At 39.7% G+C, this 24807-nt stretch overlaps 2 long non-coding RNA genes across 3 annotated transcripts; one reads left to right on the forward strand and one right to left on the reverse strand.

Moving 5' to 3' along the window:
- The first annotated feature begins 1534 nt into the window (after positions 1–1534).
- Positions 1535–8136, forward strand: LOC147651951 (uncharacterized). Of its 2 annotated transcripts, none has more exons than XR_015289877.1 (2): positions 1535–1805; positions 3252–8136. It is a non-coding gene; the product is annotated as an uncharacterized LOC147651951 (long non-coding RNA). The 2 variants fall into 2 exon arrangements; XR_015289876.1 differs by lacking the exon at positions 1535–1805 and adding an exon at positions 2473–2738.
- Positions 8137–18709: 10573 nt separating this feature from the next.
- LOC111931447 (uncharacterized) lies at positions 18710–23428 on the reverse strand. Its single transcript, XR_015289878.1, has 4 exons — positions 23125–23428; positions 22588–22745; positions 21805–21892; positions 18710–19972 (listed from the first exon to the last, which is right to left on the reverse strand). It is a non-coding gene; the product is annotated as an uncharacterized LOC111931447 (long non-coding RNA).
- Positions 23429–24807: the final 1379 nt, after the last annotated feature.

Raw genomic sequence — 24807 nt, forward strand, 5'->3', positions numbered from 1 at the left:
GGCCAGGCACACAAGCTGGCTCAGGCAGGTGACATAAATTATACTGACTGCAATAAAATAATCATTAACTTCCAGAGTCCAGTCCAATCCAAGGGCCACAAGTTTTACCTGTGCAAAATGCTTCATCTTAATTGTCTGATAATGGGATGCAAAAACTAATTCTAGAGTAAAAGATTCTATCATTCTTATATCAAGATGAGCAGTATAAATAAAGAGCTAGGTAATTCCATGTATCTGCCATATCTTAAGTCACATTTAAAAGGTTAATGTTTTCAGATATGTCTTAACCTTGGGTACCTCCTGAGCCCAGAAATCAAAATGTTATTTTGTTCCTAGAAGCAAAAAATTTGAGGCCATAATAATATATTTAGATAACTTATGTTAACAAATGACACTGAGGGGACAGAGCCATGCTGAATTTTGACCCTTTTGAAGTTTCCAACTATTTTGCTCTATAGTGTACTTTAATATTCACTGAACTATTTTCTGGTTTTGTGGCCTGAGGAACAAAAAGCTCCTAGCTGATAAAGGCTGAATATCCTCAATCCAAATAATAAATCATGATAAAATTATGGTTGCTCAAAGGACAACTTTGTTTTTTTCTCTCCAGGTATTTGCTTAGTGACTTCAGTTTTTTAAAAAAGGTGAACATGTCTTTAAAGAAGAAGTGAACAAACTAAGCCAGCCTTATGCTGCAGTAGCTATGACAACAGACTTTGAAATAAGTGTGGAAAAAGCTAGACCTGAATCTTAATTTCATTTAATTATTTTTTTCAGTCTACTCTTTACACTGACTACTTTGCATTTTACTACAAAATTGTACAGAAACTAGAATTTCTTACTGACACCAGATGCACAGTATCTTACATAGCCAATTCTACAGACCTTATTTAGGTTAGAAATGAAATTACTCAGAGAATGAGCAGACAACTCCTATGTTTTCAGATGAAAGTCAGACTGCTTTCTGGGGAATGCTTTTCCCAAAGTTGCTGTGTTCAGTGTGGACTGGCATGTGTGAGAGATCTGACCCCATGAAGGAGCAATCCCATTGGATCAACCATCAGCAAACTGTACTGTATCGTCTATTAGAGGTGAAGTTTTCAAAAGAAAGACACAGTAGAAAGGTTAAAGATAAAAGTCAGATTTTCAGTGGATTCAATAATTGGACTGAAGTCAGAATGATACTTCAGTTCTAACACCCCTTCCTTTCTTCTTTCAGTCCTTCCCATCTTCTTTGGATAGTCTTTTATTCATGATATTCACAATCATGGACCACCTTCACTAGACACACGATTTGGCTCCTTGCTCCTGACTCCTTTCCCATTCCTCTAAACTCTTTCTTGCAGAAGCAGCAGAAAGAAAATTCTGCCCCTCCCTCCAACAAGGACAGCAGTTTAACAATCTCTAACAATAAAAAAAATAAATTAATAAAAAAAAATAAAGGAAAAGGAGAGAAACTCAGACCATTACCACTAACATCTCTTCCTACTCTGTAATGTTCTGTTTCCTTCTCTGTCAATTTTCTTTGAGCAAGTCCAGGGCTGCAAAGGGAAGCCAAATCACTTCACAGCTGTGACTACACAGGAGAGGAGTCACTTGAACCTTTTTCAAAGGGAGCCATATTCACCTGTGCTCCCAGAGCCAGTTATTGAACTGCAGCCACCCAGGAGCTCTCACACCTGACCAGGACAGGGACATTTTCAGCACTTCTCCAGGGCCAGCAATCCCAGATTCACTGCTGTGGCTTGGAGGGCACCACTGCAGAGGTTGTCACTGTGACATGCAGGCATCAAATACAGAAACAGGTAAGCATCATGCTACTAATTACTTATTAAACTGTGGTTTTGAGGGTTGTGTGTCAGCCTCCACAATTGCCCCTGTTCCATGTTTCAGCAGGTGACAGTTGTTGACAGTGTCAGTAGCAGGGCTCCTCATCATACCCTTTCCTCAAATATTACCTGGCTGTGCAGACAATTTAGGTATTTCAGTTACTGCAAGTTAACCACAAGTACTCTGAATCAACATCAGCTACTTTACAAATATGTCTGAGTTATTTTAATTATTGTCAGTTAGCTACAAAAATAAAAGCATTAGTTATTATTTCACAACTACATCTGCTTCTGCTAAAGTTAACATTACAATGCACAACACATAGCATCCACTTTAATATTTGTGAAAGCCCAAACTATAATATGTGTTTATCACATCACAAATCCTTAGTCAGGAGCAGAGATCCAGGTTTTACTGACTGCAACAAATAAAAAGGATATTTGTGGAACCCCCTAAGGACAAAGACCTGTGACAAGCACTAACCAAGCACAGCTCCAGCTTAAAAAGACACCATCTGAATTTCACCTAGGACTGGAGGTAGTTAAAAAGGGCCTACCCAGGGCACAGCTGCAATCTTTTATTCTAATTGCCCACCTTGGGAGGGGAGAAGCAGCATTAACTCTTCAGTGGTTGTCTCAGGGAGGATGGGGAAAGGTGTGGTGCTCAGAGCACTCCTTGTTTGGGAGAACTTTCACCATTATATTTGGAAATGCTCCCAGAGTATTATTCCATCTGCACTCTCCTTGCAACAATGATCTTTCTCTTCCACCCTCAACAGAATCAGGATGAAAGGGTCCTGCCATGCATTTTGGTCTTTCCTTATGTATTCCAAAAACCACTTCTTAACAACATCTTTGTTTCTGCATACACTACACTCAATGCACAAAGAGTTCATTTGCTTTCTGATGGTGAGTCTTGTAAAATGCATGCACAGCTGCTTTTAAATCACATATAATATTTTTAAGCCTTTTCCCACTGGCTCCAGTGGGCAATGCATGCTAGGGAAGTAAAACAGCCACATTTTGTAGTAGAGTTGATATGGTCTTTCCATTTTTCCTCTCCAGCATACAACAGCACTTTGGATCTTGTTTCAGTCTCTCATGTAGCAAATGTGAAAGTTTTCCTGCTTTTTGGTAATCATGGAATGAGTCATGGGCACTTGAAGTTCAATAAATCCCCAGAGGCGGTCAGCTTGGTTTATTTCCAGCTCCGATGACACACAGAATGAAAATTTGTTGGGGTTTTTTTTTGAGACATGTGAATTGGATTTTTTCCCTTATTGTATATAAGCAATTCTTTAACATGAGAGGAAAAAAGTTCATATTAAAAAGCTATGTTTATTAAAATATCAGCTTCTGCCTGCTGCAGGAGGATTATTAGCATCACTGACTTCCTTCTTTGTTCCAACAATCTATTGCCAGATTTCTCAGGGAAGGACTTGTGTGGTTGCTGCTCCTTGACAGCGAGTGTCTGGGAAGTTTGTCCTTTGTGTAAGAACAGTGCTGCAAAGAGGAGAAAAAAAAAGAGGTGCTGAGTTTCCTGATGAGGTGGGTGACAGAAGAACCCCCTTTTCCACACAGAGCCACTGAGGTCTTCAGCAGAAGCACAAGATTAATTATGTCCTTTCTGAGAATCAGTCTGGTAGAGCCTGGAGAAATATCTCCTCAGAAAAGAAGGCACATTTACTGCTGCATTTCATACACTGTGCTACTGTGTACAAACACAGAGGCTGTTAAAGGGGAAAAGTGAGGATGATGTGATGGTCATATACAGTGACATCTAGCAATGAAGTGACCCAGAAATGACACACTCAAATGGTGCAGAATGAGTATAAATTGGGTCATATTTTGTCTTAAGTATTGCAAGTGGCTCCATATAATGTATCACTGGAAAAAGTATCTGGTTTATTTAAGTCTTAATGCACTACTTTTTTTCTTTACTTATTTCTTGAATTCATAAACCCCAAAACAAACCTGTATTTTCAGTGCAAAGATTTAGATTCAGACTACAAAAGTGAATTTATCACTTTAGATGCAAAAAAAGTTTTGTCTAAAAAGGGAGACTTACTAATTTAAGAAGAATCTGCAAAAGAATACCTAATTAAAGTGTTTTCTTTGGAGTTTTTTTTGAGAGAAAAATGTATGAGAGATGACATGTATTTAAATCTTTAAAAACCTAGTCTCTTCCATGAATTTTATTTGATTTCTGTAGTATGAAACATATCCTCCTCTCGTTTCTCCCACTTTGTTCTATGGCAGACACTTAAGTAAAAATGCCTTTATATAAAACTATCTATTTGCTCAACCTATTTTTTAATCTGTTTCTTTACAACATTTGATGCAAAACTAGTGACTGTTTTCCTGAGAGAAAATTGTTCAAAGTTCCATTTTTAGTTGCTGAATATTAGCAGCACTCTGGCCATTAAGGATGGCTGCCTTATTTTCAACTCCCATTCTGCTCCTACCCATTATCGTTCTGGTTGCCATGCAAGTGTGATTTTAAACCTCCTGGTGTGACAAAAAACAGCGATAGTAAAAGACCTGGTGAGTGTCTAGGAGTCATTTAAGGATATACAGGTACTTTGAACAATCCCAGCCTTCCTTCCTAGGAATGTCCTTTCCTTGGATACTTCCTGGCATGAGCAGTTTGTGATAACAAGGTCCCACACACGGATCCACATTCCCTCCACCAGTCAACAGATGACTCCCATTTTCTGGGGATTTTAGTTTTGGTTTGTTTTTTGGGTTTTTTTTTAAAATAGAATCCCTTGACTACTACTAACATGTAATTTTGTTTCCCTGTTCTTCAGTCATTTAGGAGGAGTGTCAAAACCCCTTCTGCAGAGAATATAGTTTACAGGGATATCCTTTTCTTTCCCTGTATTTTTACAAACCACATAGCATGAAGCTTTTTCGGTCTTTGAACTGTCTTTTTTGAATTATCTTTTTCAGTACTTTGAATTGTGTGAATTGTGAAAAAATGTGAGATTATGAAGGAAATTGTGATTTATACTACTGCATCTTAGGCTTCAGACCCACCTGTGCTCTTCTGTGAAAACCAGAATACTCTTAACATGGGATGGTCAGAGTTTTCTCATCTCAGAACTGTTTTGTTTTCTGAAAACCAATGCAGTAACTGTTCTAAATGACCCCAGAGACCTCCACCAGCCCTGGCTTGCCCTTTTCAGAGTGCTGTATACACAAGCCTCGGGTGATTCATGGCAAGTAGAGAAGCTACATACACAAGGAAGGGAAAGAAGGGTGTCTTTGAGAGCAGGCAGCTGTTTTGTGCTGGCTTTCCGCTGCGCTGTATAGCCAAGGAGTGTGAAACATAACAGCAGCATCTCAAGTCTTGGCACAAAATCCTGCTTTGTCTTCCTGAGAACAGTTGGGCCATTAGTGGCCATTCAGTCAGACAGAGCACGGCTGTCTCAGAGCTGGATGGGGAGAGGCTGATAGTGAGAAAATGTTGTACTGGAGGATCACACTGAGCAATTGCTTGGCTCAGCTGTGTGAGAATGGCAGCCCTCGCTGCAGGGCTGATGGACGGCTGGAAGCCAAGAGGGAAATCAGCACTTCATAAAAGTTAATGACCAAAGATATACTTCTTATGAGTCCTGACCATGGCAGGATTCAAGTGCAAAGCACTGGACTATTTCCTCCTCCATTGCTCCCTCTTGTTTTGGACCGATCTCCCTCTCTCTTTTTGTTATTATTACTGTTAGTTTGTAAAATATGCCATTGTGACAAAGCCCTGAATAAAGACACCCTCCATTATTTTCTTCCATGTTTCTATCAGATCTCACTCAGCTGGGCCATCCTTTTTCTTTTCTTCTTTCCCAAAGGTAATAACTCAAGTGAGATTAAACATTCTCTTCCAGATAGCCCATTTTTGCTAAATTCATGCATTAAGGCAAACATTGGCAGATCTTAAATCATCACAGAGAGTCACTGGTGTTCTCAGTTCTAGGCATGAAGTACATATAGATATCTGTGCTGGCCAAGACTAACTGTGACACAATAAATAACAGTCTAACAACAACAAATGTAAATAAAACATCCGAATTTCTTTCCAAAAAAAATAAACCTTCTCCTAACCATTTGATTTTCTTTCCTTTTCACCCCCATATTTATCCCTCTATTTTACACAGAATATTTTAATGCTTGCCTATTCTGTTACCAGCTCTGCAAATACTAATGACAGTATAAGCATTTTTTTGAGAAATTCATACAAGTGTGCAAGGCATGGGAGATGAGTTACAGTGTTTATTACCCAGCCCTGGCTCAGACACACGGATTGTGCATTAGAGAAGAGTTCTAATGCTGAAGAAAGCCTGCCCTGCCACAAGTGCCCATGCCAGCTCCAGCACAATGGCTGTGTCTACACAACACAGCCCTGGACTCATTAAGTCTTCTGCTGGTTTGAAAAATTAGTTTCATTCCAAACTCTGTCATTTACTCTGTGACAACAGGTTTAGTGTTTCCTCTTTGTTTTCTGTTTTCCCAGTTGTAAAGGACTCATAAAGATTGCACTCATTTTTAAGGCATTTTGAGCCAAATGGGATCTGGGGGGATGGTGGGATTCATAGTTATTCATGTTCAATTTTGATGATTATGGTAAGTGGCATAAAGGAGAAAAAAACAAGTAAAAAGTCACCTCTAAATTTGGTGCTATAAAGAAAGCTCTGGGATACATGATCAGGAGACAAATCTAAACCCAAAATAATTCCAATAGAGCTTGTAAGATACAGAATAAATATGAATACACTTTCAGTATTCTGCCTTATCAAAACTGCATTTATGACAAAATAAAAAATTATTGCATTGCTAAAGGAAGAGTCATAACTGTGAAGAAAAATGTTGAATTATTATGGCAGACTTCACAGCAACAGAACATTTATGGCTCCACTCAGGGCAGATTGCTCAGTCAGGATTTTTCTCACATATATTACCATATAAACCTCCTGTGTAACTTGCAGTTTTGCAGAGTTCAGGTGATGAAAGAGTAAGAGAGGGATAACTTTACTTATTGCTGTAGAAACCTGTTTATCATCCATGTCCAGAATTACTGTCTTTTTACTTGAATTGGAAAAGCATTCATTAACTCCCTGACATCTTCCCTTCACCCCAAAGTTTCTTTCTTCATATATGCATGCACACCATTACTATTGGAAGATGTGCTTTTACAAATTGTGCTACCAGGGTTGCTACTACCTATTTGCTATCATTGTGCAGAGCTGACTTACCAGGCCAAAATAAATTCTAACAGCACAGGACTGTCCCAAAATTCAAACACATGAATAGTAACCTCTTTGTCTGACTATTTCTGGGATAATGAATAAGCTCTGTGGACTGCAAGTTGAATATTTCATGACAGTTATATGATTAACTCATGAGGTTTTTGAGCCATTTTATGGGCAAAATGATGAGGTCTATCTTTGTCCTTGTCAACCTTTTGGTCTCCATCTAAGGTTTCCTTTGCTACAGGTTCAGCAGCAGGAGAACAAATTCCAATTCTTGACTGGGAAAGAGAAAGAATGGGAAGGGAAAAGGCTATCCAAGTTTGCTGAGATTTTGAGCTGGTACTCAGGCTCCAAACTTATCCATTTCCATGGCAATACCAAGGGAAAGCACAGCATCTGTGCTGCAAAGTTGCAGACAGCTTTTGAAATATCAGAATTTTTTGTGGGTACAGATGATATTGAACATATGGTGTTTGAAAGAGTGGCCAACATTGCAAAAGCCTTTGGAATCATCTGATGTTTTATTTTGTGTTTCCCCACCCTCAGCTTTTAAGTCTGTCATATTTTCCTAGTAGCAATATAGTGACCCATTTATGGCAACAGCTGCACATTCAACTTGTTACTAGTGATGTTATTTATCACAGTGAAAAGGGAAGATTCAATAATACTACAATGACCCTAAATGTGAGGGGAAAAAACAAAAGAAAAAGCAATGCTTATACTTCACTGTGTGGCCTGGATTATCTTTCCATAACATATAAATGTGTTATAAATGTGTACTTGGTAGGCACAAGTTCTCATGTTACGTGTGCAGCTGTAGCAAAAGCTCATCTTCCTCATCTATGAGGTTCTAGATTTTTCAGGCAGAGAGTGTGGCAGTTCTATCAGTGATGGGAAATGTCAGTCTGAGCTGGGAAATGCCATGAAATATGAAGTGACGAATTGCCATCATTTTTGCCAAGCTTCATAATGCACAGTGGGTGGCTTCATGTTACACCATCTTTACTTGTGTCTCTGTATTAATTTGGTTAGGAAATATCTAAAAAGTAAAGCCTTAAAAAACAGCTTTGGCTTATTTCATTATCTCCTAAATATTGTGCAGTTTTTCTCAACCTTACATTTAAGCAAAAACTATTCCTTCTCAATTCATGCATTATGGAGTTCCCAACTCTCTCCATGCATCATTTGTCTCACTCTGAGGGATTCTAGTTGAGACAATTGCATCATACCACAAATGTGATTTTCTGCTATTAATTCTATGGAAAACCTACTCTGGAATAGTTCAATTCCCTGGCATTTTCTGGGTATCTCATTATCTGTGAATTCAGGCTTCCAAAACCTGTCTTGTATAAAACAAACCTCCTTATCCCAAGGTACCAAATTTCAGGTTTGAAAAGTCTATAAACATCTGCCTTGAGCTGTATTGAAAACCTGAACATCAGTACTTTGGGACATCAGTCTTTCAGTTTTGACCTAACATGTCATGGGACACTAATCCAAAACCACATCAAACCAATCATTCTGATGAGTAACTAGTAATTTATTCAGAAGTTGCCAAAGAGATAACCTATATATTTCACATGTGTCTGTCTGTGCTCTGAAACTCAGCAAAGGAGGATGTTAATCCTGTATATCTTTTTCTGATTGCTTGCATCTGCATTTCAGCCAGACCAGTTCACAGCAAATATGGGATATGTCTCAGTTCCTACTCACATCTCTGCAGTTTCAAGTCACCTAAATGACTTTCCAGTTGGGATTGTCTGTAATAGGTGGTAGGAGAGTGAAAAACTTCTGCATACTGACAGCCTCCCACAAGGTGCACACAGACAGAATCAGAGGAAATCCCAGGAGCAGATTAAAAGAATAGCATTCAGAATTCCATCTCTGGAAAAGGATGTAAAGGCTAGTCAATAGTGATGAGATTATTCACTGATAGCTCTCTTGCAGTCAGTTTATGGGAACTCCACACACTGCTGAGGAGAGGTTATAGTTTGTAGTCAGTTTTGGCCTTCAAGTGCTAATTGGTTTAGAGGGCTTCTGAGTTGTTTCAGACAAAAAAGGAAAAAAAAGAAAAGAAAAAAAAAAAAGAAAAGCTAAACAAAGATATTAAAATGGAGGCTTTCAAAACAAAATACAACCAAGTTTTCAAACCCTTAAGGAGAAAATAAACCTTCATATTTGGAAGAGATGTACATGAAAATGTCAAGAACTCAACCCCATGGCAAGGGTCTTCAAAACCTTCTGCAAGGAAGAAACTCTTCTCTTTGGCTCCCTGAAATCTGAAGGATGGTTTCTGTACTTCATGCAATCAGGTCAATAAGTGGAGATGAGAAGTCACTAAGTGGGAACACAGGGCTGTTTCATATTTGGCCAACCTTTATATCTTATTTAACTGATCATTGGGTTAATTGATTTGTGAGTGATCTTTCAAGCCAGTTTATGTTGCCTGCTTGACATGCTCTGTACCCAAGTCCTGAGCATGGTCTGCACAGGGCACGGTGGTGAAGCCTCCACTGCAACCCAGGAAATTCCTTGCAGAGGCAGCCTAGGTTGAAAACTTAGCTCAGCAGTGGTGGAGGAACCAGTGAGTGTCACAGTTCCACTTGTAAGGGACTGCCCTCTATTTTCATTCCTTGCCTTTAGACTGAGACTTCCAATAGAGATGACAAGAACAAAAATGTTTTCTCTTTTGTACCATGAACATCTGCTGTTTGGAACAGTTTTGATTCCTTAAAATCCTCTTTAACAAGTTACAAAAAGAACTGTCATTGTATTACATATCTTTGCTTGGTAATATGATGATACCAATTCATCATTTGTAGCCAGCAGTTCAAATGGTGTGTGTTCAGGTTTTTTTTTGGCAACATAGGAATCCACCACTAACAAGATTTACATAAGTAATTGCATGAGATCCCAGGGCTGAAATGCTCAGGATTACACTTCAAACTTGAAAATATTCATCTCTTAAATATGGTGCCTAGAGATGGGTGGAGCTGAACAACTTTTTATTTGTATTACAACTCTACTTGCAGAGATGGCCACAGAAAGAGATTTACTGAGTACATTTGTGGAATAAAGCAATCAGATATACAGGATGAGCTTTACAACACTTTACTTTATTATTCTGTAATGTTTTGATTTTTTTTCTCAAGAACCTTTTAAAGTCAAGGGTAGAAAAAAAAACCAGAAGAAATAATAGGATTATTGCAGCTTTCCCCTGCAACACTTTTGCAGCCAAAATGATACTAAAGGGATTGAAGTAACCTTTGCATTGCTCCATAGCAACACCAATCATCCCTCCTCCTTTCTGCCAGCCAGGAACAGAGGCTGTCTCGGGCATTGTCTCACCTATTCAATGACACAGCTAGAGAACGAAAAGGGTGAGAAAAACCCTCCAAAAGTAGAATAGGAAAGATGAAAAACGTTGCCAATGGGAACAGAAGCATTTGGGAGAGCAGGGACTGAGATTACAGCCTGCACACCTTTACTCATGACAGCCTCACAAGGGTGTGCAGCACCACCCTTTCTTTCTGAGTTAGCCAGCTGGGGAACTTACACCTTAACATTTGTACATTTGATGTCAAAGCCATTCTTTACAGAGACTGTGGGCTCTTCTCCAGCTCATTCCATTTCCCATTTCCCATTTTATCCAAGTTACAGATTAATATGGTAATTAGTTGCAGTGTAAGGGCTTTAGAGCTGAGAAAATAGATGAGTAAAAGATGATACAGAGCTGGTAAATTCGAATAGAGGGGACATGGCTGCAAACGAGGTAGGGGATCATCAAATCCTCTCTCCTGAACTCCCACAAAATGGAAGGCAGTGGGAAAAATGCTTCATAACTTCATAACTACAACATGGAGGCAGTTTTTTGCTGTGATGCTGTGAAGCAACAGCAAAAGAAAACAAAGGAACATTTCATGTATTCAGTCTAAGCATCCCTAACTATGCCTTTGTGGAAACTGCAGTTTGGTTTCATTGTGCTACTGAAATGAGCCCAACATTTTGTGCAACATTTCAAATAACAAGAACAATGTATTTCTCCATTACTTTACTTACTTTAAGCACGTGTGTTTTGTAGTTAATGTAGTTCCTGGTGTTGTGAGAGAGCAGTAAAAATGAAATCCATGCTTAATGCACTGAACTTTGACAACAGCAGCTGCAACTCAAAATTAAAATCCACTGCTTTGCTTTGCTCTCAGGGTCTGAACCAGCTTTGAGTAAGTGCAGCAGCGCACTGTCAATGAGGACATCTGAAATGAAAAAACGCCTGAATGGCTGCCCAAAGGACAGATCAAATCACCAAAAGCAAACAGTGATGTGCCAAGCTGTTTGCTGAATACTCAGGTGAAATCAGACAAAACCCATATGCCTTGGAAATTTCAAGACAAAAGAGAGAGACTGAATTTTTATCGTCTGCTGCAAGGCACTAATCATGGAGGTAAAAGACTCATTTAGACTGGCTGACTTGACCCAAAGGCCAGAGCAGGCATTGAAGGCAATGAAGTTTCTGCTTTTGGTCTCAGAGCACTTTAGATCTGGCCAGAAGACATACACTACAATTTTGGATTAAGTTGTCTTGAGGGGGGGGTAGTATATTTTGGTTTGGGATTTTTTGGAAGGGTGGGGTGAGAGCTCTTGTGGTTTGGTTTTTGTCCAGACTGTCCAGAGAACTGCTGGACATTAGTTATTTTTGTCAGTGATCTGATGATGTCCTTTAAGCCTTTAAGTGCATTTTATAATGACCCAATATATCCAGGTTTTGTTCATTTGTTTTCCCTTTATGTCATCAAGGAGCTGCTTTGGGTTTGTGGCTGAAGTAGGGATTATGCAGACCCCAGGTTGTCTCTAAAGGAGTGTTCTTTAGGACAATCTCTGCTGAGTGCCTGGCAGGCATCAGCCTCAGCTGTGCCCTGCCTGAGGCAGGTGGAATTCTCTCCAGTGATTTTCTGTAAGTGTCTACTATAGTGACACTGGAGAAAAATCCAAGCCAGGAAAGGTGTGCAGACACTGTGATCTTAAAAAGATTGTGAACGAGGACTGCCAGGAAGAGTCACTGGTGCCACGCTTGCCTGCTCACAGGGGATGGTGCCTGTTTCAGCCAGAACTCACCATTTGAAACTGGAGTCTTCCTGCTGCCTGTCCTGCACAGAGGAAGCAGTTTCTAATCATACAGGGTAAATGGCAAAAAAGTCCCTCCTAGAGGGATAAGTGGCAGGTAGGAAAATAACACGGCCCTACTGAGCCTGCAATTTGACATGTAAAGTTAGTCACTTAAAATGAAAGAAAGTGACAAGGTTTACAGCTGAATTAGGTTCCTATGATGTAAAAGATTATTGATTCTGTTAAATAATAAAGTCACATTACTGAATGCGCTTCTTGTTATATGTTAATGGCAATAATGTAAATATCTTCAGATCTTTGTGCACCATTCACCACTCATTTTCAATGAGGAATTGAAGTAGCAGGAGTCAATAGGTCTGACTTTGCAAGCTTGCTTTCTTTTTGCAGTTAACTTTCCATGTATTGAAATGCTCTGAATACAGATTGAGTTGCTTTGTTCGATATTTATTATTGTTCCACCTTCGTTGAAATGGGAACAGCTATGGCTTTGATAAATAGATTCAAAGGCAGTCAAAATTCATTGTGCCTCTTCTAAATGCTTTTGTGTCCTCTGCTGGAGCTCTTTTTGATTAACTCTTCCAGCAAGACTTCTCCTGAATCAAAATAGATATATTTCTTGCATTCATAGAACATCAGTGCAAACCCTTTCTTTGAACCAGATTGTCCCATGCCATGTATTTGTTCAATTTTTTTGAACAGCCAAAGTCTGTTCCTCTTTTCCGTGTTGAGAGACGTGGTACTCCTTCTTAAATCATGGAGGCCAGGCACATGACAACTGCTAGATAATTAAAAAGAAAGGTGTCAGGATCTGGCAGTGGAACTTCATTAGCTTTCCAAAGCATGCCAAAGAACATTCATTATCACAGTATGAAGTATCATAAATAATTAGTAGTAAATCCACACATGCCAAGGGAATGATCAGTATGTCTTCATACTGTGATCAGCTTGCCTGTTTATTTCATTACTGTGTTCATTTGGAAGCTCAATATTTTGCCAATTCTGCCATTCTGCACTTGTTCTCCCAGCATTTGTATGAAGAAAGAAAAAAACACTAGGATTGTCTTGCTATTTTCTTAAGTCATGACACCAACTAATAAAAATATTTCACTAAACAATAATAGCGCTATCTTGATTTAACTCATCTTCAAGATACATTGTTTTTGAAGGTAGGATAATATTACAAATTGCAGTTGTAAATTAAGGCAATATTAAGCATAAGGCTGATGCAAAACTTCCAAAAATGCAAGAAGCTGAGCTTAAAGATGTATATTATGTGTATAAAGTTCTTCAAGAATTCATGTTTGTGTCTAGTCTTTTTATCCATGTCCTCACTGAATAAGGAATTTTTTGTCCTAAGAGAAGAACTGAGTGCCCAGAAGAAAAGCACTGAAATGACTAGCATACACACAGAGAGTGTGCATTTTATGTAAATATGCATTTAAATTTACTTCCAGGATCACCCTTGTCAGCAGCCCAGGATGTAACTCACTGAATAATGAAAGAGGGGCAGCATTAGTTTAAAGTGATTGCTGTGTTTGTTCCATTATTAAGTTTTGTTGCCTGGTGCTACAGGGCAAGGCAACACAGCAGGGCTAAGTGGGGAGAGGAGTACCATGAAAATTTAACTGGAGGCATGCACCAAGAACCAGCAAACAGCAGAACATGGATTCTCTAAGGCATCAAAGAAATGGACAAAATAATCCACTCCTCCTCTTATGCTTACTGTCCTTTATTCCCCTGTAAATCTCCTACACCTGTGCCTGAAAGACACCTCCTGCTTTCACCTTGGCTTTGGGTTTAATCCACACATCCACACAAAACTGCCCTGTTATTAAAACCTGATGTTGAATACACCATTACTGACAGCTCAGCTGCCTGGAGTGCCTTGGTGTGGCCCCAGGACAGGAGAGCAGAGCTGCAGCAGCTCTGTTCAGGGCACAGGAATGGCTCTCTAGCCCCTGCCCAGCACCCTGCCACCAAGGCACCTCTGCCAGCTTCAGCTGCTGCCAGTTTGACTAAGTGGCTAAGAGCAGTCCACTTTCCTGTTGTGCTAGTTCCTAAATAATCCATCAGCACAATCGTAACAGGTTCATCCCAGGAATGATTATCAGTGAGAAATATTCCCACTTGTTTCTGTTTAATTTTTTTAAAAAGAGATGTAAATTCACCCAACACAAGTGGGAAATATCAATTATAATAAAATTCCTGATACAGGAGGGAGAAAAACAGTGAAAGCATTTCAAAAGTGTTGAAAGTTTCCAATTAATTTTCCATTAAAGAATTGCTCATTGTTTTGCAATTGTACAGAATGAGAATAGAAGGTTACCAAATTATCACAGCAGCATAATTCAATTTACAAAGGTTTTTTAATTTTTTTTTTTTACCTTCCTAGCATTTGTGGCTGGGGAAGAGATGTGCACAGTCTGAAACAGTTTCAGAGGCTCCATTTGGCTCCACAGTTGAGCAGCTGGCAAGAGGCTGCCTGGCTGTATTTCCCAAGAAAGCACTGAAGTGGCAGAACCCAACTGATCCCCAGTTTTCACTAGACTGAGTAAAAGACAAGGCTGTTAACAGCATGTGCTAAATCGAAGGGAAGAGGGGCACAACCACACTTCTGCCACTGGGCAGCATTACCCAGCTGAGGGCAAGCTGGGGCTGCCCCTCCTAGAGCAAAGTTCTGCCAGAGCCTGGCACAGCTGCACGTGGAATTCTGCAGCTTTCCTCCCCCAGGAGGAGCAGGACAATGCTGAGAGCAAGGCATGAGGGGAAGAAGCTGGCTCCCAGTCCTGCTGCCTGTGTTTGGAGCAGTCCTGGCTGCCTGAGAGAGCATCACGAGCAAGTGGCTTGGGACTGCAACACCTCACGCTTAGAGCGGGAGATGCAGGTCACACCCTGAAAGCCAGGTTCCTTGAAGCAGGCAGAAGGAGTCCTGATGGAGCTTCTGAGTCAGCTAATATAATTCACCAGATTCCACAGAGAACTAAATTACAGGTTTTTGTGTCAGAGAGAGACTGCAGGGAGCTTGGTTGTTGTCTAGGGAAATTCATGGGAGAGATTGCATTCCTGTTCAGTAGTTCATTTTCAGAAGGTGACTTAGCCACTTGTTTTACTCAATTTAAAACCATCAGCCTGTTATTCATAAGAGAAAATAGATTACAGAACCGGAGAAGCTGTATTTTCTTTCTTCACAATGGCTTCAAGCAGATCCTCCAGTACTTAACTGGCCTGGGCAGTTTCCCTCAGCTCTCCTTTGTCCATCTCCATGGGGAGGTATATCATAGCGAGAAACCAAATCAAAATTTACTGCAAGATTAAAGGCACTGGAGATCAGAGCAAGTTACAAGGAACCACTGTGCTCAGATTAATGCTCAGACCAGTGCTGCTTTGAATTCCACTCCAGTTTCACAGATTATCAGGGAACAACAATCAAGTTAAAACAAGGCTGTTTCTTCTTAGCAGCAATCTTGCTTGGCTGGAACTTGTTCTGTCACTGTCTGCACTAATCACTCACTTCAAAGTTTGCCTGGCACCCTCTGGGGCTGCCCCCCACATAGAGCCTATCCTTGCCTTCTCATTTCAGCTTCTTCCCAGCTTCTGAGACTGGTGGGACTGGTGGGAGAGAGGGGACAGCTCACCAGATGAAGAGCAGGAGCCTCAGCAGCACAGAGGAAGGTTTACTCTGTGAACTTGGTAGCTTGCTATTCTACTTTGTCTCCCAAGGTAGATTTCTCTCTGCCTTTGCACCAACAGAGGCAATAACCCTCAGCTCTGCTCCCTTCCTTTTTTCTCCTCTTCCTTTGCAATGAAGAAGAGCTGACTCAAGGTTAGTGGTAAGATAGAGCATAGTCTTTAACCATTGCAGTTCTCATGCAGCATTTTGATAACTCCTCTGCTAACAGAGCTGATAGAGAGGAGAATGACAGAGGGGAGGACATTCCTGTCTGGCTCCTTTTCTTCACTACTTTGAAAGTTTTCACTATCTTCACATGGCGACGGAGCTAACAAAAATGAGAAGTAAAATGGCTTTTGAAAGGTGAAAATTCAATATTAGAAATGTGATGAGAAGACACAAATGTAGCTTTTTGAAAAGGATTGCTGAGCAGAGAACACAGGGTTGTTGTACAGCCCCTGCACAGGAAGAATGAAGAGAGCAAAAGGAGCAGGCTGTGGGGAGACGGAGCAGAGATAGACTGAGATTCTTTTAACTGAAAATTCAATACAGCTTCATTCATTATATATTTTTTTTTTTTATGAAACAGTGGAATTAAAAAGAAAAGGCTTCAATGAAACATGGGGCTTCCAGCTTGCTCAAGAATATCGCAAAAGCCCTTATATTCAGTTTCCCTTGAAGCCAAGAGAAACATGTCTTTTCTGGTTCAATTTTCAGCTCTTTGAAGCAGAAACTCAGTCTTTTATGTGTCCCTACAGTGCCCAGTGCAATAGGTCTCCTGTCTCAGCAGGCACTTCTAAGTGCTATTGTAATAAAATTGATTAATCATAATTTTTAATAACTCCTTAATATTTCCAGTATCATCCTTGACTAAAAAAATGTATGCGGGCTGAAAAGGCATGAAAGTTTAATTTAGAGCACAGCAAAGAGAAGTTTTTGCTACAGGAAAATCTAACACAAAAGGTAGTAAAAAATGTTGTTCATATTAAGCAGATGCAGAAATAACATTAACAGTGTAACACGACAGAAACCTGGGCTTTGCATCTATTTGAAGCCCAAAATCAAGTGTAAGATGAGTGGGATATGCACTTGCATGCAGGGATGCTATTTATGACTTCAAGGAGAGGGAGATGTACTGTTACCCAGCTCCATCTGCATGGCAATGAAGGGCCACTCAGAGATAGATGTGTAAATCTTCCTGATGTGATTCCTCCCCGCTCTTTTGCAAAGTAGCACTTAATATTGACTCCTGTATTGCTGTCATATAACCCCCACAATAAGTGTGGAAATGGAAGGGCCAGCTCACATCTCTCACTGGCTCTGGCTCAGGTTGCAAATGTGGGCGGACACTGCTGCATCACCCTGCACTTCAATAAATGTTTTTAAGGCTTATTTTTCCCAGCAGGAGCAGGAATGAAAAATAAGATTCAATTGTACATGTCGACAGGCTGGGAGAAGTGCCAGTGTGCCATAACCCCAAGTACCAGCCCAGCCCTTCCACTCTGTAAAGTACAATTATTGTAAATTGGTTCAGAGCCTGGCAAACATCACAGGCACACATGTGCCTCTCTGCAAATATGCATATACAGGACTCATAAACGATCCTGGGGTTTTCTTTTTCTCTCTGGTGGAAGGAAGTTAAAAAGCCTTCATGTGAGCTATCCTTTTCCCTCAGCTAGGGCAGATTTCTACCTGAGGGAGTTTCTCCAGGCTTCCTCCAAGTGAAGAGCACAAATATCACAGAAGGGGCTCATCTCCCCCTGTGGAAAACAGAGGATGCTTAAGGGGCCATTCCCCTCTCTCCTAGGCAGCTAACTGAGACTTACACATCTTACACTTGGCTGGATTAAGTGCTTGCAGTTTGGATGCCTAATATCACTTGAGTTGAAGTCCTTAATAACTGCACAGCAAAGAACCACAAATATATATAGACATGCTAGTTTTCTAGAGAGAACTTACAATTTTAAAGTCTATTTTCTGTGGTAAAATTTGCAAACAGAAGAAAGTATTAGGTCCGTTGAACAAAAAAAAAAAAAATTGCCTTTTGTAATTTGGAGTTATAAAATACAATAAAAGTTCAAATGTAGAAATAGATAAGCCTCTAACCCAGAATTTAATCTTCTGTATCCATGACATTAGGCAACATGTATAGTGGAATTGTAGAATACCAGACTGGTTGTTCATGTGGCTTTCCACCTCTGGTACACAGTTCTCATGGCATTGAGCACACTCAGAACCCTCCAGTCCAGCCATGCTGCTGAACAGAAAATCCCATATGTGGATGAACACAAGGAAACATTTTCCTGCAAATTATTTCTCAAAAATATCAGCTGTGTGATAAAGCTGTGGGATTAATTAATTTAGTATGCATCTCTAATTGCCTTATTGCAATTCTTCTCTCTGAGGGCTAAAGCTAATGCTCCATATCTTGAAATATCTTCAAATTTCAGCTTTTTCTTTATCATGGCAGGTCATGAAATTATTCTCTTCAACCTTCAACACATAAGGAATTTTGATACATACTAGATACAGGTACTATACAGACATCCTGCAAGTCTGAACAGACACTGCCACTCCTCATAGAAGGAACCATTTTAAAATGTAGCTGCTTTTTTCCCCTTAATGCTAAAGTACCACTGGGGAGTTAAGTGCAAGACACAGCTCAGATATACAGGTGTATGTCATTCCTGTGCCACAGCTCTATCTAGAGATTTTAAATAAAGAGACACCACGGGATCAGCTAATGATCTGACCTCATTTAGCCAAGTTAATCTTTTAGAAAACCTGGTACCTCATATTTAGCTCAGCAATATCTCCCCCTTACCATCCAGTTCTTGATTTGACTATTTTAAAAATAATTTATATCCTAATAGTTGCCTATGGCACTCAGATGTTAGATTATTTCTACTGTATGTATTTAGTTCTCCTATGTGAACTTGTGTATTTTTTCTTAGTGAATTAAATTCGCCATGAGCTCAAAGAGAGAGGTGTTTGAACTTTTTCCTGGATTTGCCAGAAGGATCACTCTGAAGAGTTTAGCTGGACAGGGAACAGAGCATTGCCTGGTCAGAATTTCACAAAAGAAACAAACCCTAAGACAAGAATTATTCATGGAAGTGACTCAACCAATAGTTAGAATAACTATATTACATTAATTTAAAAGTAATTATACATGATCGGCAACAAAAAGGAAATAAATTATGAATTGGATTTAAAAAAATTGTTCCTGAAAGCAAATATTTTTTTTCATTGAAGATGAAGTGTGTATCATGATTTTATTCAGAATATTGTCCTTGGATGATGTCAGATCCCATGAATAAGCATAGCAAGTGATCACAAAGCTCTCATTGCTACTGAACCCAACTCAGCCTGCTCAAAACCCCAACTCACATGAAAGCTCAGCACTCCCAGCCATGTAGGCCAGGAAAAAACAGTGATCACATTTATTATTTAAGGAAAGGGACAGCAAAATGATGAGCAGAACTTGCAGCAGGTATCTGCAGCCTTTTGGGAGGCAGCAGCTGTCCTGCAGCCCTCTGGCACCGAGTCTCTGCGCTTCACGACTGCTCCGCTTTGTCTCGCCGAGCTGCGCCAGCGGGCTGGGGAAACCTGCTGGGGAACCGCCAGCCATCCTGTTTGCCTGCTCATTAAATATTTCATCTTAACCCCTAACTACAACAGGTATGTGATGAGCAAGATAAAGCAAACTCTTTAACAACCTGTCTCTCTTTTTTGGACAAGCAAGCCCTGACTTGCAGCACATGGGAAAAGACAGTCAGCAGTTCCCAAGATGACCCTTCTTTGAAGTGATATCTTTTTTACTTCATTTGCATTCTGGTTTCCAGCTAAACCAGGACTTGCACTGTCGATCTATGTGTGTCTGTTCCAGTCCATTCACTAACAACTTCTGGCAACTTCAAATTCAACAGAGGTAACTTTCAAATATATCCAGTCCCTAAAAACATTAGTTAGCAACTGTGTCAACTAGAAAAAAAATACTTTCTGGAGGAAAGTCAGCTACCATTCAGTGTAGATTTATCCTGTAGAAGTTGGGAACAAGCTGGGAAGTCTCACAACATTCCTTCAGTAGCCAATGGGGACATTAGCTATAAAAGCAAGGGGAGAACACAAATTAGGATTAAAGGTGTAACAGGTATGAGCACACAGGAAGCCCTGTGCCACTAGGTTACAGAATATCTTCTGTTTAATGAATGGTTATTTAAAAATTTTTGTACAAGTCTTGTAAGTTCTCTTAAAACCATTTTTAAGTGTTATATATTTATTTTCTTTCCCTGTGCTTCTGGAGTCCTGTCTGCAGAAGCACCCACTAAAACTTCTGCAGCACTGTAAACACATTTTCTTGACTTATGCCAGCCATATATCAGCCTTCAGTCTTCAACAATGAAACCACGGAAACTTCACCAGACAAAGGCTGGTGGATGGAGGAAGAAAGAGAAGCGCTGGTAGAAAAATGGTGGGCCAGAATTGGGCTCTGATTGCATCTCTGGGAGAAGTGAAGAGCAGGAAGAGTGCTCCCATGTTCCAGCTCCTACAACAAACTGCTGGCCTCGTCACCCACTGTCCAGGCTTGCTGGAATCATGATGTGGCCTTCAACACCTTTCTATAACCTTATGGTTAGTTTTCCTATTATTCCTTTACCACTAACATATTTTACCTCCAAAGAAGGACATATATAATTAGAAAATTAAATTAAATTACTTAATCTCCCCTTCTTGCTTTAATTTTATCAACATCTTCACTTCACTTGAAACTATTCCCCAGTCAGAGCAAGCTTGTCTTACTTAGTCATTCTTTTTCTAATTTAATTTTTAGTTTTGTAATTCTCACATTTCCTCTGGCTATTTAAGCTGACAGCAGCCTCTTGCCTTGTGTGATACAGAACTTGAACTATTTTCAGAAGCAGTAAACTCAAGGAATAAGATATAACATTTATAAAACTTGTCCAGTGGGTTGACTTGATGTAATACTTCAAGACACTTATTATTCCACATTTACTGGACTTCCTGTGTCCCCTTCAACACTGTACACTTGCTAGCTCTTTTCTTGTTAAGGAAACCAACACAATAACCCTAACAGCAGTTTTCCTTTCACCTCCAAGATGTGTATCCCTATAGCTTGCATGCAGTGAGATCCTCTTGATGATGAGTGTTCCCTGGGTAAATGCATGTGGCAGCTATAGTACTGCCCTGCCATATGCATTTCCTATGCACAACATGGCCCTTTCCCCAGTTCTTGCTCAAAAGCATGCTGAGAATGAATGTCTGGAAGCTCCACGACATCTCTCTTGGTGTCTATTATGTTCTTTTTCCTGTCGCCCATGAAAGGCCACAACAACCACAGCTAATAAAGGACAGAGAGGAAATGTGTTACAGAATAAAGTGACAACGCAACAAATACAACTCATGGGAGAGAAAGGATGTGTTATTGTGGGAAAGCAAGAGCTTTATGGGATGCTTGAGGTCAGGCTGCATGGTCAGAAAGGTGAGTCTTGGCTTTCTGGCCCACACCAGAGACTCTGCAGAGGAAAGGAGAGAGCACAGGAACCTCATTGTGTCTGGTTTCAGTATATCAGCATCCTGGTGTGGGAAACTGAGCTTCAGGGCTACAGGAGGCTCTAAATCCCCTACCCACTCTAAATGCACAGTTCTGAGCCCCATCAGAAGAAAAATTACTCAGATAGAATGCATATATACCTCCTGAATTACTGAACAGAAAATAAATCAGAAAGCCAAATGGTTCTATCTCAGTTCAGCATGCCCAAAACTAATTTGCTTGTATTAGTATTTTCATTCAAATAAGCCTCCTCTCAAGATATAAAGCACAATGCCAGGAAAAATCATTGGTCCTGCAGCTGTGATCAGGGAATGAATGAGACATGACAGTGCTCTTGTAGATGTTCAGACAGCCTGAGCTTGCCTCAGTCATCTTTTCCTGCGGTGGCAACATCCTGCACGATGCAGTTTTGTGTAATTTCTGACATTGTTGTTTCAGATGTTGTAAAATCCTGGAAGCGAGAGAAGGGAACAGGGTAAGAGGGTAGAAAATAGAACAGAAAATAGTATCTGACAACACATATCCAGTCCCTTGTGTCATTGTAAGGTTTGCATGGCTTGTCAGGATAGCCACCAATCTGGACAAAATGTGCCTACAGCTGGCATGGCAAACGTGCCAAGCCTTGGAAACCTCTTGATGTCATAACCTAAAGAGCAGAGGGGTCAGCTGATTTAGATTTTCCTTCCACGTAGCCACCTTCCCCCTTTCTGGGCAAAACACCCAAGTCTGAGGTGAGTGCATTTCTGGTAATCAGTGATGGCAAACTGGACAAGAACAAGGCAGGTTTAGCACAATTAGCAGCATTTACACAGGCTGCTTTTCCACAGGTGTCTCAAGGACTGATTCTCTGGAAGCTCCCAGTTATCAGTGAACTGATATTGCACTTCCCTATATTAGAGTGTGGAATTATTTAGAAAATTATTTGGGCAAATGTTTTTGTGTATGTTGATAGTAAAAGAGTTTTCTGAGGTCTGTCCCACTGTCAGGCTGATCAGGTTCATAGAGAAGTTGTCAGGCAGAAGAATGGACCTTTAGCATAACTGGAGGTGGCAGATTTCTTTAGCAAATCATCATAAAACCAGTTAACAATGGATATAAAATATTTCTTTCTAAATTATATATGTCACACAAGTAGTTAGAGCTCACCTGTTAAATTGCCATGAATTTCATATGCAGTTTCACTGCCACTATGGCACTCAGGCACCTTTTAATGCAAATTCTTCCCATTATCAGATTGATTCCTCAACATTTGGTGGGCTCCCCTTCTGCTTAATTAGATGGTCAAAAAATATTCCAGTTATTCTCTGTTTAATCAACCAAAACATTTTCATTAGAAAACTATACCCTTCCAGTAGTTCCAACAAACACAAAAAGGGATTTTTTTAATCTGAATCTGTATGGTTATTGACAAAATTCCATCTGTTTCCCTGCCCTCCCTCTCTCATCTGGGTACTTGGTGAGCTTCAGGTCCTGGATTCCAGAGCAGTTCAATGTTGAGATATGGAGAGCAGCATTTTTACAACACAAATTCAGGAGGATACTGTGAAACCAAGAAGGAGATTCTAGACATTCCCTCGTGTCCAAACTGCTCAGGGGGAGTCTGGACCCTCCCATGATGAGGTTTCACTGTTTTCATTAATGAAATCAGTTTCCAGTTATGGTGACCCTGCAAGAGACTCTCACATATGCTTGGTGTTTCTTCCTAATGGACTTGCCAGGGCAAAAGGTCTGAAGTAGCTGAAGAGATTCTGAGCTGTGGAAAAGGGACTCTTGGTTTAGGTAGCCTTCAGTTTTGGGTTCCCATTTCTCAGAAGACTCCTATTTTCAGGTGTCGAGGTTTCAGATTCTTTGTAGGTAGTTTTCAGGTCCTCGCAGTGTTGATCAGCTGCACTGTAAAAGACAAAACCCTCAGGAGTCTCCTGGGCTCAGAAGCCCCAAGTGGAAGTAACCAGAAATCTCCTCCCACTCTGTGATGGCAGCTGGTTCTGCTTTGTGGTCCCAGCAGTAAGAGAATTAAAGGGGCTCACTGCTCCTTGAGCCACTACAAGGAAATACAAATTCTCATCACCCTCAGATAAAAAAAAAAAATAGGTCATTCACTTCTGTTTTGGGATTCTTTTCGTGATGGTCTCCTAAGAAAGAGAAGAGTAGCTTATGGGGAAAATCAGAATGATTTTAGTAAGCAGATATTCTGGTGTTTGATGTATGAATTAAGAGATAACAGTGGTTACTAAAAAAATGCACTAGAGAAATAAGGAATTACTATGCATACCACAGATAGAATATAAAAAAGATCCACATAATGAGCTCATAAGAGCTAATAAAATTTTTGTTCTCTTGCTTTTAGACTAATTGTACCTGAATTGCTTTATTACAAGACCATAATTTGATCCATTTTTAAAAGCATTTCTATTTTTTTCCAAGATGATTTTGGGTGCAAAAACTGAAAAAGAAAACCAGGCAGAGTGCTAGTCTGCCACCAATGGAAAAAAAAAAAAAAAAGTATAGCCTTGCATTGAATGTGTTACACTGGTAAATGTAAATAGCAACAATTCATTAACAAGACTATCTGTAAAGAATGAGATCACAGTACTAAAAATTGATTGTAGTCCAAAGTCTTTTAATTCTTTTGTTTATTATCTGTTGAATTATTAGAATTGGTTTACAAGTTCTTTCTTTTAACAAGCTGAAAACTTGCTTGGAGGAAAAAAAAGCACCAAAACAAAAACAAAAAAGCAAAACCAAACAAAAAAAAAAAAAAAAAAGAAAACAACCCATAAAGAAAGCCAAACTGGGGTTCTGGATGAATTCTGAACTTACAAAGAAAAGGTGCCATCATTACACCCTTACACTGTCTCATAATATAGAGAAATTAAATTAAGCTCTGAGTTTTATTTCAATAGCAATAAACTAAGAATTAAGTATTATTCAATAATCATTTCTGTCTGTCAGTTCTATTGTTGTCCAAACTACATCACTTTCTTAAATATTTTTATGTTGTTATGATTCTTGTTTACAGCTTAGTATGGTAATTTCTACAGTACTGTGAAAGGCATTGAGGGAAAATTTTACATGTGTCGTTGAATACTGTTGAATTTCTCCACAATGCCAGAACTACAAATAAAGCCTAATTTAGTGGTGCTCAGTGTATTTAGGTGATCATTAGAGATCTCAGAGAGACTGACAGCATAAATACATTATAGTCTTCTTAAAAGAGAAACTTCTCTTTTGCCTTTACAGTCTTTTACATATCACATAATTCTATATATGAAAAAGAAGTCATTTTAAATAGGATTCAGCTGTTCAATAGTTCTGTTTGTAAGTATGTATCTAGTAGGGAATGGAAAAGAATGAAATATGGTTTAA

This window comes from Cyanistes caeruleus, chromosome 8, assembly GCF_971803275.1.
Source record: "Cyanistes caeruleus chromosome 8, bCyaCae1.hap1.1, whole genome shotgun sequence".
Lineage (NCBI taxonomy): Eukaryota > Metazoa > Chordata > Aves > Passeriformes > Paridae > Cyanistes > Cyanistes caeruleus.